Here is a 16,070-nt window from a genome sequence, read left to right as displayed (position 1 = left end):
TTCTGGGCTTTCCTGAACCAGATGTGGTTTGTTTCCCCAATAACCCCAGTGGATCTCTTTCAAATGTTCACCCAGACTCCCCTAGAAAGTAAGTAAAGCTCTTTCAGCCATACATTTTCACAGGTCTGCTGCCCTCTGTGTAAAGATGCTGGCTCTTCTGACAGTTGATTCCTGTTCAACCTCTCCATGCTGCTCATTAGTCTGTAGACCTCATTTATACTCTACATTGTCTTTCTTTTCAGGCTCGATCACTCCTTGTGGGCAACTTACTCCATAACTTTAATCATCCTTGCTGGTTTTCTCTGGGATTTTTCCAGTTCTGACATATCCTTTTTTTTGGAGATGAGGGGATCAGAGCTGCATACTGTATTCATATTGTGAGCCAAATATAGTTTTATACAGTGTTACAATCTTATTTTCTGTTTTGCTGTCTACTCCTTTGTTAGTAATTCCTAGCATTTGATAACTGCCCCCCCCTTTTTTTTAACCATGCCCGAGAAGTTTTCCTGCAAGTCTCCATTATAACCCCAAAGACTTGCTTTGAGGGATAATGGTCAGCATAGTGGTAGGCTGCTTAGCTTAGGAACTGACCATACAGTTGCACTGAAAATTATTGAAAGCAACATAATAAATAACACAATTGTACAAAGGAATACTTTCACTCAGATGTGAAAGTATTTCAGAAGAAAGGGGTCCTTGCTAGGAGAAGTTAGGGTGAGTCAGAAGTGAAAAGGAGGAATGGCTGAGGTATAATTCAACATCTATCGCTAGAAAGTGCCTGTCATTTCTAGTATATGGCAAGCGGTATACAATTTTAAATGTAACTGAAATATTATCTTAATAAGTCATAAAATATACCTTCTCAAGTCAGAACCTTTGGTCCTGCACTGCTTTGTTTCTTTCTGTCTTACATATTTTCCAGTACCCATCAATTTCTTTGTATCTAGGAAAACCCTCATGACCTGGATCTTTATACTGATGCTTGCTGGTATTATCTTGAAAAGTTTAAGTTGCTGCTGGCAGGAGTCAGACCCTTTCTTCTGAAAGGTGGAAAATGAGAAGCTAGTCACTCACAATTAACTCCTTCACTGTCTCCTGCTTCCTGCTAAGTCATAGATATATCTAAGCCATGAGGGGGAATGCTGGCAGAAGGCAAATGCCTTAGGTTCACACTTCAAACTTGTTTCTTTCTTCCCTGCTAGATGATTTTACTGCAGAGGTGCTCAACGGCACTTCTTGAAAAATAAAATTGATGGTCTAGCGTCAAAGATGCAAAGCTGAAGGATATCAGCTCCATTGTAAAGTCAGGTAGACCCTTCCATTACCTCACAGACAGTGCCTGTGAAGCACTTACGTTCTGCATCAGTAGAGTGGAGATGCTGCAGAAGTGAATATACATGATCCAAAGAGACTTAATTCCACAGTAAGGATTATTTTATTAAATAATACTTGAATCTTATTCTATTTACTTTTAGTATGGCAGTAACACTGTGGAGCCCTGAAGTTCAGTCTTGTAGAGGTAAACCTACTTTAAAGTTTTGTCTCAGAGAAAGAAAGCCTCTAAAGCCTATTTTACTTTAAAATGTAATTGGAAGTTTGATTTTCTTGATGAGTACTTTGGGGTACATGTTCGGCTAGCTGTGTGGAGAATTAGCTGTGCAAGTCCCGTTACCGCTAATGCTACTACTAATTCCCTGCACATCATACTGAATATTTACATCTTTGTTTAGTATTTAGATAAGCCATTAAAATATTGGTTTTTCACCGTTACAATCATCTGTCATACAAAAAAAAAATCATAGACCTGTGGAAAAGACAATTTTTAGATAAAGATGTTCAATGTTATTTTTAAAATAGCAGCATTAGAATTTCAATTAAACCCTAAATTGGGACTAAAATGGCTTAATTTCTCACATCAGAACTAGTAGATTGGATTAATGTTCAGTAGGGCCCTGTGAATGTAGATTATTTGCTTTGTGCACAAAAGCTCTGGGTGTTGGAGAAGCTTAAGAGGGTCATTAGCTTAATGCTTGGGTGGTACAGAGAGTGAGTTATTTTAGCAGTTTTAAATCTGGTAGCAAATACTGTTCACGTGACAGATTTTTATCATTTATGAATGGTTCTCTTCCATATCAGCTACAGACAGGTAAATCACTGGGCAAAACCTTTGACTGGTGAGTGACCATGTTTGGCAACCTTGTACATTGATAGCATTGTTTGACTACCATGACCGCATCTCATTTTCAGTCTGTCTGACTGCTTCATGCTGAGGGACAACTCTGAGCTGGACGGCAGTCTCAAAGTGGATAGGATGGAGGTAATGAGTGCAAAACAGCTCTTATAAATCTCCGGCCTCAAAAGAAACTGAGACAACATTTCTATGGATTTAAGCGCAAAGCCTGCTATCTGCTTTCTTTTACAAGTAGTTGCTTAGGTCTCTTAGTTGTTCCTCTAAGTTCTCTTTTTTAATGTAGTTGTGATTTTCTTAGTAGGAAGTAGGAAGCAAATGGGGAATCTGCCAGTACCTTCACTTCTAGTATGAGAAAATTTAGAGGTAAGGCCAGAACAAACTTGATGTGGAGGGTGGCTAGATGTTGAGGCTGACAAGAAGCAGGGCAGAAGTGATGCAGTGCCTGGATGAGAGCAAAATACACCTGAACGGTGGCGGAGAAAGGACTACAGTGAAGGCAGGAGTGAGTCCAGATTCGATTTGTTTGTCTGGGAAGACTAGCAGACATGTGAGGGGAAAATAGTACAAAACCCAAGACAGAATGAACATTAAAATTTTACACTGGTGTGTTTTTAATCTAATGTTGCATGGGTAAAACTTCTGGTTTTGGTGATGTGACTCTAGGGTCTGTCAAATTAGAGTTTGGCCCTCCTGAAGACAATTCTCAGCACCTGATTAAATCAGATGAAAGTTCATCTGGAATTTAAAAGTGCCATGTATTTCTCAGGACTCTTTCAGAGCTGATGACTCAAGAAATTTCCTGGGACCAGTTGAACCTGAGTCTTCCTGTTCAGCTTAAGGACTCACAGCAGAACTTAATGTTCAAATGTAATAAACAAGATTCCTCTAGATGACTTTAGGCTCCAATTACTCTGGAAGACTTATGATACACATACATCTGCCGCTTCAGGAGCATCTTCAAAATATATTTCAGGAGAACAAGGTAGTCCTTCCTGAATTCCCTTACAGCAGCTCTCTGCCCTGTATGACTTCCCTTCCAGCTGATAGGAATGCAAATACTGAGCACAAAGAGCTGTCCCACCAACTGACACTGATCATGTAATACCCATTTCCAACAGCAGAAGCTCTCTACTGATGGTGATTCCTAGTAAGGCTGCATGCAGATACAAGTGGAGGAGCAATAAAGTGACTTGTGCTTCCTGTGGAAGTCTGTTATGTTTACAGGTAGTTCCACAAAGAAGGAGCATAAGTAGGAGCATAGTTTGGCTCTGCATCCTTTGCATAAGGAAGGAGGCTTTCAGGGAGCAGTAGAATGAGCTTGCAGATGAGGATGCTGGGATCTGCCTTCTTCCAGCCCTCACCCTACATGTGTTTCTTGTTATTAATAGTCTTGTTCTTTGCATTGCCACCTTCAGAGTACTCTGCCACTAGTCTCTTACCTCAGTCCTTCCTGTCCCTTCCCCAACTCTGGTCTCATCCCAAAATCTCTTTATCTTTTCCTCTGTCCAAATGCCCTGGGTTTATACTGTACTCCAGCAGACCTAGAAGCCCTGAAGCAGTGCTAAAAGCACTCATAATAATATGTAGTAATGGTACCAGTACTTTAAGGAGAGGAAGGTATGTCAAATATGTACTTTCACTGCCACCCTTAGCTGAAGCAAAAGACCATCAGGCAGCACTGGTGATCACCGTACCAATGTAACATGTAAGTCATCAAAGCTTTTCACTTTAACAAAAATATTGATATGTTTTGCACAAAATGCAGAAATACGTTGCACATCTGAGGCTATAATTCTTTTTTTTTTTTTTTTTCTGGTCAATGCTCTGGATCTGTCCATGAATTACAAGGCACTTTTTGCTCCATATGTTCAGTTCCAGGTGGGAGATGTGTTCTTCCTCCCTCTTCCACAAGGCTGCCCTAGACCTTCTGGACCCATTCAAAAGCATATCTATGCAGGAAACCTTAGGTTCTCAGCATCATGCCTGTTACCTCATCAGACTCTTTTCAGAAGATAAGACTGCCTGTATGTTTTGAGACTGGCTGTTTGGTATATTTTGCCTCACAGGGTGCAGTTTTCAGCCATTCTATCTACCCAGTTGCCGTTGAAGCAACTTCCAAAGACTGAGTAATAGACTCTGTGCTACAACACATAGTACAATACATACTATTTGTTGTGCTACAACTGTCGTGATTCAGCCCCAGCTGGCCAACTAAACACCACGCAGCAGCTCACTCACTCCCCCCAGCCCTGTGGGATGGGGGAGAGAATCAGAAGAGCAAAAGCAAAAAAAAAAAACGTTGCTGAGGTAAGAATAGTTTGATAATTAAAATAAATTAATAATGATAATAATGATTATTATTATAGTAATAACAATAATGATAATATAATAAAAAGGAAAAGGGAAAAAGGTAAAAAGCCAGAAACACAAACGATACAGCCGCTCACCACCCACCGACTGATGCTGCCGGTCCCTGAGCCGCGATTGCTGCCTCCCTCCCCCAGCCAGCTCCTCCCAGGTAACATACTGGGCATGACGTTACATGATATGGAATATCCCTTTGGCCAGTTTGAATCCGCTCTCTTAGCTGTGCCCCCTCCCCTTCCGGCTTCTTGTGCACCCAGCAGAGCTTGGGAAGGTAGAAAAGTCCTTGACTAGTACAAGCGCTACCCAGCAACAACCAAAGCATTGGTGTGTTATCAACTTTGTTTTCATACTAAGTCCAAAGCACAGCACTGTGCCAGCTGCAGTGAAGAAAATTAGCTCTATCCCAGCTAAAACCATGACATACAACAAATAGTAACACTTCAGAAGAAAATTGTATGGAAAGTTAAAATTTTATTGTGAAATATTAGATTTTCCTTAGACTTACATAATTATAGAAAAGTATTTAATTTTAATTCTTTTGTGGTTTTGGATGTAATAAAAAGAATTTGGAAGTAATAGAATGTCAAGCTATGTAAAGTTGTTTATGTTTTTACCTATTTATTATATCATTTCATTAAAGAAATGCATGAGGAATGCAGATGTTATGGTTTAAAACTCATACTTTATTAATGTAAATTTCTCAGATAATGTTCACATTTTATCAAAGTAAGTTGATATTTGCCATTGATTTCAGTGTCACCAGGATTTGACTCATTTAAGATAAAAAAATGTCAATGTTGACATACTGGAAGTCATGCAAAATAGCATAGTTATGAGGCAAGAGTTGTACTTCAGAGTTTAAGTTCCTCTTTTTGCTATATGCTGGAGGTTGGTACTGTAGTTTTTGTAGTGTTTCTTCCCTAGAGTGATGTCCAGTCTCACTGCAGCCCTTCAATAGACATTTTCTGCTAAGGCAGAGGGTTATTAGTAAATAAGTGCATGTGGACACAAACTGAATAATCAAATCAGGACTCTGAAAAGCAAGAGAGAGAGGAAAAAAGTGATCACTCTGTACAAGGCAATTAACACTGGGACCTTTATAAAATAGGGAAACGGTAATTCTTGGGAAACGGGTTGGATATACACAGACACAAGCAGATTTGCTGCGATGTGTTTCAGGTAGTGCCAACTGAATGCACCTGAAAGGTTTTGTGGTTTTTCATTGCCTGCTGCTTCATTGAACCATTTGCAGTGATGAGGAGTGGTGATAAAGGCACATATGGCAAAACTGATGTGATAATGTGCATATATGTATTGCACAGCAACTGTGAATACACCAGAGGTTATCCACCATCTACTGTTACACCTCTGTCGTATGAGAGAAAATGGAATGTGAGTCTGAATAAAGAGAACAGTGGGATTTAACTGATTTCCTGCCAACGCGCAAACGTCTGTACTGACACTATTTAGCAAAATTACAATATGTTGTCCAAGATCCATGTTTGGCATATATGGCTGATGAACCCTCAGATAGTGTGCTGCTTCTTTTATATATAATTTTTTTTTCTGACATAGGCATTATTGGTGTGATCTGTGACCCAGCTCCATTTCAGCTACACTGAAGGATATCAGAGACTGGGCAGTTGTTGGAAACATTGACTGAAGGGTGACTTGTGTGTATAGAAAGAAGGGGAATTTTACCACCTAATACTGAAATTGCCCTGACATGCCTTGTGTGTAGAATTTTTACCACAACCTTCTGGGCTGCAAGTGTAAATAGTAGCGCCTGAATAGCACAGCCCAAATGTTCAGCTTAGAGGTGGACTTTTAACAGCAAATTGAGTGTGCAAGGTGAGAGAGATATAGAGGCAAAACATGAACAGCCAGACAAAAGAAAGAGGCTGGGGGCAATGGGAAGTAGCAAGGAGAAGAAGAAAAGAGGAAAACCAGATTTCACCTATGTAAAAACAGATGGAAAAAAAGGAGAGGCCAGGTGAGGGCTGCAGCAGGGTTGTGGCAGGGGGTGTGGGTGGCCCTGGTGCAGCAAGATGGGTGAAGGCAGGTTTACAGCGGGGTCTCAGGACCCAGTGGGTTCAGAAGTTCTCAGTGGAGTCTGAAGGACAGGAGCATAACGTAATATAAGCTTCATTTACCTAGAAAACTAGGACAGAGGGGATATTAAATGATCTTATAGGTGTTCATGGCACAGGTGGCTCGGGTAGAAGAATTCGAAGAGGAAAAGGTATTCTTTGGATGAACAAGATGGATTTCTGAGCAAAAAAAAGAGCACATTTTCATGTAATTAAGGACAGTATCGTAATACTTACACAGGAAGGTGGGGCAGGTGAAGGGGTGGGGAGGGAAGTTTCTTCAGGCACAGAAGATTCTTCTTGGCTTTTTTATTTCCTAACTTCTAAATGCTTGACTGGAGCTACATAACTTTTTAAACGTTTTTGTGTGTGTGTGTGGAATACATGTATCGAGTACAGCAACTGTTCAAGTGTGAATTTATTTTTAAATAGAATTAACTCCTTGTATTAGTATAGGCACTTCAAAGGTAGAAACTTTTCTATATTATCACCATCTATCTTTTGAGAAAAAGACGGATATTTTTACCTTGGCAATTCTGGTAGCAAGGTGGAGGCAGTTCTACAATAATCTGAATATATTTAAGGTGTGCGGTTCATTTTTGTACGTAGTGAATAACTGTGTGCTTGGGTGGGTGGATGGAAAATAAGAAGCTCTCGGATTAGATAGAGAAGGTGAAACACATTACATTTATGCACGTAACATACCTGCTAATATTCCAATGCATTTGATAAAGTCACTGTTAAAAGCCATTTTTAATGCATGTGATGGCAATCAGTTTTCTTTGAAAATTGTGATTCCAGGGTGGAAAAAAGCCTGTACATTTTAGAAACCAATACAAGTGTTTCATCGACTTAAACCAGAAGTCACGCTATTTCCCAGTCACATTTCTCCTGTGGCCTCCATGGTGCTGTAGGCAGAGATGAAACAGAAATTGGCACAGGCTGAAAGGACTACAGGCAGAGCAGGCGCTCACTAACAGGGAGACACGATTTCTTCTGCACCAAGTGGAGTCCAACACCTCTGGTCTGTAGCTGCCCCACGTGGCTACTAAAGACAAGCTACCAAATGCTTTGCTTGCACACAAAACCGGTGGTAAGTAATTAATAGTAAAATGATGGCAAGGAACACCGAGGCAAATTGAGAAGCATGTTATCAAGAGAGTACTGTGGAAATGGTTCAACAGCCTATGTCAGAGAGCCTGGGGCACAAAACAAGGAGTACTTTCAGTCTCTCATTTAGTGTGGGGAGACCTGCAGACATCTGAAGTTACAGAGAAGTGGGTAGAGAGTCTTCTCCCCCTTTTCTGTGCAAAAGGATGGATGTTCTGAGAGCATCCGGCAGTCCTGCCGTCCAGCGCGCCTGGGAGGTCTCAGCTGGAGGCAGGCAGCTCTGTCAGGACTGTCACTGTCACCACAGGGGGCTGCTGCCCCTGTTGCACAGCTAACCAGCAACTGTAACTAAGTGGCAGACAACCAGCTGGAGTTTGGGGACGAAGATGCCCGTAGGTACTAAAAAGTCATCTTTTGGGAGGACTGCAGAGCTTTGCTGCTTTCCAGCGGTCACATTTGTGACCTGGCATGATGAAACTTTCTACATTCTTTAGTCCTTCCTTGGGTAAAGACAGCAAACACAGCTCCTTTATCTATAAGGAATATTATCTGTTGAGATACATGTGGAAGAAAAACTAAGTATCTCTTGGAAATTCCCTACAATGGCTAGTGCATCATTATTTTCTTTTGCCCTTCCTCCCTATGGACAACAAAAAGGGATCCTTCATTTGTAAGAAACATTTCATGTTGATACAAGTTATCTAGGAGAAAAAGAAACGTCCCTTGGAAATCACATACAACAATTGGTTTGGCATTGATTTAGTTTCTTTTTTTGCTGGATAATTTTGATATAAAGTATGAAGGAAGATACCTGCAAATCACTTCTGAAGGAGCCCTGTGGCCTCAGAGCTGATAGTCTTTCCTGACCATGTGCTATGCCTTTCAGAGCAACTTCATTCAACCTATGTATTGGCTTCCACTGCATGTCTTATAAATGGTAAAATAATGTAATTCAGCATTAATCGATTGCTGCATATTGATACAGAAAACTGTGCATTGCAGCATTCTCATCCTTTGTGCAAAAAAAAAAAGAGCAATATTTTTAATGAGAAAAGAAAAAGAAAGTATGACAGCAAATTCAAGAGGCTGCTCATTTAAAGATCTTCTAAATTAAACATCTGCATTTTGTGAATAAATCTACGTTCTGATGTCTGATATCTGGAGCAAATCTTGGCACCCCTTGGGTATTTTCATGCTTGGGAGATAGATCCAGTTTTAAAGGTAAATCTGCCACCTTGCACACATTTGGCACTCAGTACTTTCATCTCAGCACATGATCACATCTTAAATTCTGTGCTCAAAATTTCATGTTTCTGGAATGAGTGAATCCTGGGAAGGGGACGGAGTAGAAGGGAAAACATACATGCTGTTTCATGGCTTTCAGGTCACATGTGAGCAATTAATTACAAAGCAGCCTTAATAAAGGTTGTCAATATCCACATGTAGTTCCCCCTTACCAAAATAAACTTTCTCCAGAACATACATACACTTTTAAAATTCAGAAATAATGTCAAGATATTGAAATACTAATTTTAAATGCATTGCCATAGGATAGTAGAACAAAAGGTGAGGCATGGAAAAGGGAAGAGAATTATAGCATAAAACAAGGCCGATACCTGGAAAAAAGTGTATGACACAGACCAACAGCTCTACTGAAGACTTTCCCATTTTTCTGTTGATTTGGAGGATGCTCTTTCCCATGGAATAGTTGCCTTGGCCACAGCAAGTGGGGGGCTGCTGCCCAAGATCAGCACTCTCATAATCTCTGCAAAATAGCTAAATCATTTCCCTTCTATCTCAGACAGAGCCATGGTCATGCCATTGTGCAGAAAGCATTACTTAAGGTTTAGGGAGGGACTGGTAAACTGATGAATCTCAGTTGATTTATTTTCACTTTCAAAGTGTGTGTGAGAAGAAGATGATCTTTAGATCCTCCTTGCTTCGTCTGACTGATACCCAGCTGATACCATTTTTGAATCCTGGTGGTTAATTTATTTATGTATTCAATACTGCCTATTAAAAAAAAACAAAAAAGAAAAATAGAGACAGAAACTTGATTTTAAAATTACACACCTCCAGAACTGATAGTGTTTAGGATGCCTGTCACTGAAAAGGTAGCACCTGAAATACCCTGCGAGTGCAATGCATATCAGGATAAGCCTCAGAATTTTCCCAGATATCCTGAAAAGTCTGGGAAAAGAGATGGGTGCCTGGGGCCCTGCTTAGGCATCTGTTTGCCATATGTTTTAACTAAGGAAATGAACTAAAATGCTGGAAAAATATGCAAGAGGTAAAATGTAGGAGGCACCAAACTAAAAATAGCAAGGCTTACATGGAGACTGGACAGCTGAGTCTTCATGGGCTCAAAATGGAATATCATTAATGCACTTTTTACCAAGTGCTTCTAAAGCACGCTGGTACTGGTGCTCACAGAAGACTAGATTGCCCACAGGCAGATACAGGATAGACTAGAAACATCAACAACTTAAAATTGTTACATGTGCATAAGGTGCAGGTATGCGACGTGAAGGGAACCATGTCATGATACTGGGTGCAGACTATCATGGGATAACCCTAGGAAACCAAAAGGTCAGTGTGTACTAACTGATACAGACTACTGGCAGTGAAATAAAGATAAAGCTGTGTGCTCAGCTAGATGGGGAACCACTGGAAAGATAAAGTAGCACAAGGGAAAAGTTGCTGAGGAGAGGCTTGCATGGAAATTATGGGAACAAAGGAAAAGAAAACTTGGAGGAACAAGTGGGAAACATCGCAGAAATCAGAACATAAATATGTACAGTAAGCTGCATATCTGTATAAAAAAGCTGTACACAGAGCCTATTAAACCTATTAAAAGCTAATATATGCATGTCCTTCAGAAAACAAACAAACCATAATATTTTATTATTACTGTGGCTATTGACATTATTGCTTAGCTCTAGATTTTGAGCTGGTGAAACTGGAGTATCTCTGTCAAAGCTGTTGGAGAGAGCAGTTTGCACCAGAAGGAGGACTGGGTCTTGTCTGTTTGCATGGCATCTTTATCAAGATGGTTTGTGAAGAGATACCTCTGCTGGTGCCTGAAAACAGAGTAACTGGTTGGGTCAGAGACACAATATTAGCATGGATGTCATGAGGACTGGACAAATTGTTCACTGTAAATGGGTTATAGGATAATTTTAGCTTTTTTTGTTGTTGTTCACAAATCATTCATGAACTGATCTTGATTCCTCATGACAGACGGATTTTCGAAGTCCTCACCTGCAGATTTAGAAGAAAAATATTGTCTATGCCTGTGAGCTGTTAACTTTGACTATTTGCTGCTTGTGACATATAACTGGTCACTTCAATTGCGTTGCAGTTTTTCTGCTCCACAGTTGATTATTGGAGTTTGGATACAGAATTAGAGCATGATTACTAATGATCAGTGAACAGAACATACTCTTAATTATGCATGAATAGTCATGTTTGTATCTGAGAATTCAGCTGAAGACAGACATTCCCAATGCATTTATGCCAATAAAAATCAGAGATAAGGAATAAAAAGGAGCATGAAGTTGGCAGGGAAAGATATATTCAGAATTTGAATACAATTTCATAAACTTTATTTTTGCACTATTTATTGGGTTCTAAATTTTGGATTGTCATTGACACATTTAGGAAGTCAGGAGTGCCCTTCCTAGATCAGAATTATATTTGCAGGTTGATCTACAAATTTGTCACAAAAATATAGATCCCTTTCATTCAGAGATGGAAAAAAACCCTGTCAGGCAACTCAGGCTGACCTTGTGCATAAAGGTCATGAAACCTCATCCCTAAACTGAGCCCTGCAACCTCAGACATGCTGGAGCATCTTCAACTGCCAAGACGCAGTCATTAGGCTCCACCAAGGCTTGCATCCCCAGCCATTGTTGGGAAGTAATTAACTACATTAGCTTCAGCTTAATTTATGATGATCCATATGTGCGTCTCTGAGTCCCTGCTCTGAAGTGAGTTTTCAGTATTGTAAGATTATATTTCCTACTCCTCAGTGTGTGGCCTCATGTCTCTCTACAATTTTTTAATATGCTCTTTCAATCAGGCAATTCAGATCATTCTCTACAAATTATCTGTTGTCCTTGTTTACCATCCCACTTGTTTCTGTATCCTGTGCAAATTTAATCAGTGGAAACCATGTAGCATTGACAAAATCATTCACTAATAGACTGATAGGAACCAATTCCCAGGTTATATCCTTTTAGTTCCATATAATGCAATGTTCAAAATTCATGGTCAAATGATTTGAAGACACAGGCCTATGAATATACTGTATGAACACTGTTATCTTTGTGAGCTAGAGAAATAGATGTGAACAAAAAAAAAAAAAAAATTGAAGAAGATAGAATAAAGAAGGTTTGTTTTACAAGACTTGCATTCCAAGAAATAGTATTGATTATTATAAATTGCACCTTAAGCATTCAGTTCTATGTTGGTGGGCTCCTAAATGAAACTTCTCATTATGAGTCCAGGTTCAGCATCTGACTAACAGATCTGTATTTTCCTGGATGGATCATGTCTGTACTCTTTTTTAATATTTTGAATACATTGGCAATTCAAGATCTTTCCTGATTTCCATGCTGCTTGCTTCCCTCTAGGCTGCTTGATTTGTACATGTGTAATTACAGCTGACTGCATCATATTTTCCTTCGTTCTGGGTGCTGGGTTTTCTGTTCTGTCTACAGCATTTTATTGGGCAGATTTACCCTCCTGCTTCCTTCTGAAATCAGAAGAGAAATAGTGATGAACACATCTGTATTTTCTGATCCTCTATTCAAAATTATAATACCGTATAATTTTATTTTAATATCTATATATAAATAGAATAATATATTATTATAATACCTATAATAGCAAAGGACCAATATTTGGTGCAGAAATTTTTTACTCTAATGTATTTCACGTTTCTTGTGTGTTGCCCACTGATCTTTTCTTATATAGCTGTTTTCAGCAGAGTACATTTTTTTAAATTTGCAGTTTACTGCTATTATCCTTTTTTGAATTCTTTACATTTTGATTGCTGATGTTTCACTAGCATTTCTGCATCTTCTGTATTTCACAAATTCTTTCTTCCTCAGCATGAATTCTTTTCTACTAGCAACTTCGTGGCACCTTTTTTTTTTTTGATACCCACTAGAATGTTCTTGAACAATTTCCAGTTCCTATTAATAATTTCCCACACTAAATTGATGTTCCTAGCTTGTTAAAGCAACAGGTTTTTTCAAGCTTGGACAAATTGTCCCTTTCTGCTTCTAACTAGTATCACGTTCAATGCACATGAAGTAAATGTGAGAGGGTAGTGATTACTGGTAGCCAAAGGCGGCAGGTCTCTACCATCTGAATGAGGTCTAGTAACTAATGTGTCTACAGTGGCTGCAAGATGCCCTGTGTTTAAAAAATATTGTTTCTAGAAATGCTACTAAGACGATGTGACATCCTCTGTAACAGTGATCTCCAAAGTGGGGTGCATGCACCCCAGGGGGTCGGCAAGACGATCCATTGGGGCACAGGAAGAAAATATAGAACTTCATTAGTACAGGTACATAGTTTATAAATAAATAAGTATATATATATATTGGTGGTGTATGCTCAAAAATATTTTACTGATAGGGGTGCATGGTCAAAAAAGTTTGGAGACCGCTGCTTGATGAGATGCCTGGTAAGTACATTCTTAGAATCCAATGATCCTAAAGGCAAGATCAGTCCACACAGCCTGCTTCTAGTTTGTCCTGGCCACTGTCAGGATGCTGAGCTAGATGGACCCTCACTTGGAACTAGCACAGGAGTCTTTATGAAGTCTTAATCCATGAAATTAAAACCTTCTGTGATCATGAACTGCCTGAAGCTTTCTAACAATGTATTGGTTTTGATTTAAATTTTTTTTTTCTCCCTCTTCTATCCTTACTGAACTATGTTCTTTTAAATGGTCCAGTCACATGAATCCGTCATCTAATAGTATTGAAAACAAAAACTCTTGTATGATGTTTTCTTTTCTTTACCACCTACTCTGATCATAATCACTGTACAGTCACAGTAACATCCTTTGCTTTATATGTTAAGCCATGTAGGTTTGGGAGACTGGTTTGGACTCCACTGCCTGGATGGTGACAGCTCTTCACAGCAGGAGTGGGTTGCAATTTGAGATTCAAAGCAGTAGTCTGCTTCCAAAAGAGTTCCTCTGGTCTAGAAATTTCTAGGTTTAAAAACAATACTGGACTAATAACTAGCCTGTTCGAAATGCTGCCCTTTGCAGCCTCATGTGTCTCTCTTTTAGTGCAGAACACACAGTAATCTTTGGAGGATTTACTTTTTAGACCACCTTAACATGTGTACTACGAACCTGATGGGTTTTGCAGTCCCAGCTGAGTCTGATCAAAGCTGATATCTGTGGGCTTCTGTGAGGGCTGTGGGAAGAACATACTAAATATGTCAGGTTAGAGTCTCCCCAAGCAATTTGACAACTGTTAGTCTGAAAGCACCATTTTGGAAAAGTATGCTGACTCATGGCATAAGAGCGGAAGGATTTATTTTTTAAAACAATAGGCTAGTATGGTGGGACCTGGATTAACTTCTTAACTTTTCCAATGTTCCCATGTGACAGAGCAAGTCTCTAAATGCCTCTGTCTATATAAGTTCTAGCCATACAGTAGCTATAACACTTTTTTCCTCTGTCTTGCTTCATTAATTGTAAGTGTCTTTGGAGCAGGAGGTGCCTGGGGGTGTCTCCAATTAAATACGTGAAGACGACTTGGCACAATGGGCCCCTTATTTCAGCTGGGAGTTCTGCAGGCTACTCCTGTGCAAATAGTGCATGGCAGTAAGATTCAAAAGAGTACCCATGGCTCTTCGTGCTTCTATTTGGTGTTTATGGGTATGCAGCAGATCTAAAAAGTAGGCCAAAGTATCCTGAAAGCAAATGGGAAAATAAGTGTATATTAATAGCATTGCAGACCGGTAAGGAAAGGGCAGGAATCACAGACCCACAGAATGGTTTGGGTTGGAAGGGACCTTCAAAGACTAGTCCAACCACCCTGCTGTGGGCAGGGACACCTTCCACTAGATCAGGTGGAAGCCCCATCCAACCTGACCTTGAACACTTCCAGGGATGGGGCATCCACAACCTCTTTGGGCAACATGTTCCAGTGTCTCACCACCCTCATTGTCAAGAGTTTCATATGTCCAATCTAAACCTACCTTCTTCCAGCTGAAAACTGTTGCCCCTTGCCCTGTTACTACAGGCCTTAGTAGAAAGTCTCTCTCTGTCTTTCTTATAAGCCCTCTTTGAATACTGAAAGGCCGTCATAGGTTCTCCCTGGAGCCTTCTCTTCTCCAGGCTCAACAGCCCCAACCCTCTCATCCTTTCTTCATAGGAGAGGTGTTCTAGCCCTCTGACCACTTTTGTGGCCCTCCTCTGGGCTTACTCCAACAGGGCCATGTCCTTCTTATACCAGGCACCCCAGAGCTGGATGCAGTGCTCCAGGTGAGGTCTCACAGGAGCAGAGATGAGACCCCCACCTGGGAAAACTGGTTTAGTTTTAACCCAGATGAGTTTCTTGCCCTGTTTCTCCTCCCATCCACACAATCCCTGCCACTGGCCCAAGGAAAGAAAGGCACTGCAGAAGGAAGAAGCAGGCAGGCATGGCGTAACTGCTGCTGACAGAAGTCCTGCCTTATGCCAGCTAGTCACGACTGCGAAGCTGCAGCCTAAGCCTAAATGATGGGGCAGCCCAGACCAAACCAGACCTCGTGTTTTACTTGAGCTGTAAGAATAATGCACTATGGAAAACTGGAAAATGCTAACACCAGATAGCATTTCCCACAGTATTTATTAGATTTCCGTGATTGTTTCTGCCCCTGAGAGGCCAGCAGCATGATTCTGCAGCCTTTTCATGTTGTGTTAACAACTCCATCTTGCGGGAAGAGAGGCTGCTTTGGAGGCATGGAGTAAAACAAGCTTTTTTACAAAAATCTCATGCTTTGTAAGAGAATTTGAAGATTTCAGTTAAGTTCATGACATCTGTTTTTTAGTTTCTCAGGTACAGCCTGAAAAATCTTTCACTGAAAACTATCACTTAGGTCTAAAGTGGATGTAATTCTATGTGTCTGAACATGCGATGGATCCTGATTCTTTTTCCAAAAGACTGAACTGTGTCAGCTTGCCCAGTCGATGGAAATACTTTCCATTGCGCTTCCCTCAAGAGATCAGTTTAAAACAGAACATCTTTACTTCTGTAAAATTTGAACCCAGAGCCCTCCAGCTTTGGCATTTTATTTTC

Source organism: Phalacrocorax carbo, chromosome 2 (assembly GCF_963921805.1).
Source record: "Phalacrocorax carbo chromosome 2, bPhaCar2.1, whole genome shotgun sequence".
NCBI classification, from domain to species: domain Eukaryota; kingdom Metazoa; phylum Chordata; class Aves; order Suliformes; family Phalacrocoracidae; genus Phalacrocorax; species Phalacrocorax carbo.
The sequence above is the reverse complement of the archived record's forward strand: the minus strand, read 5'-3'. Positions refer to the sequence as shown.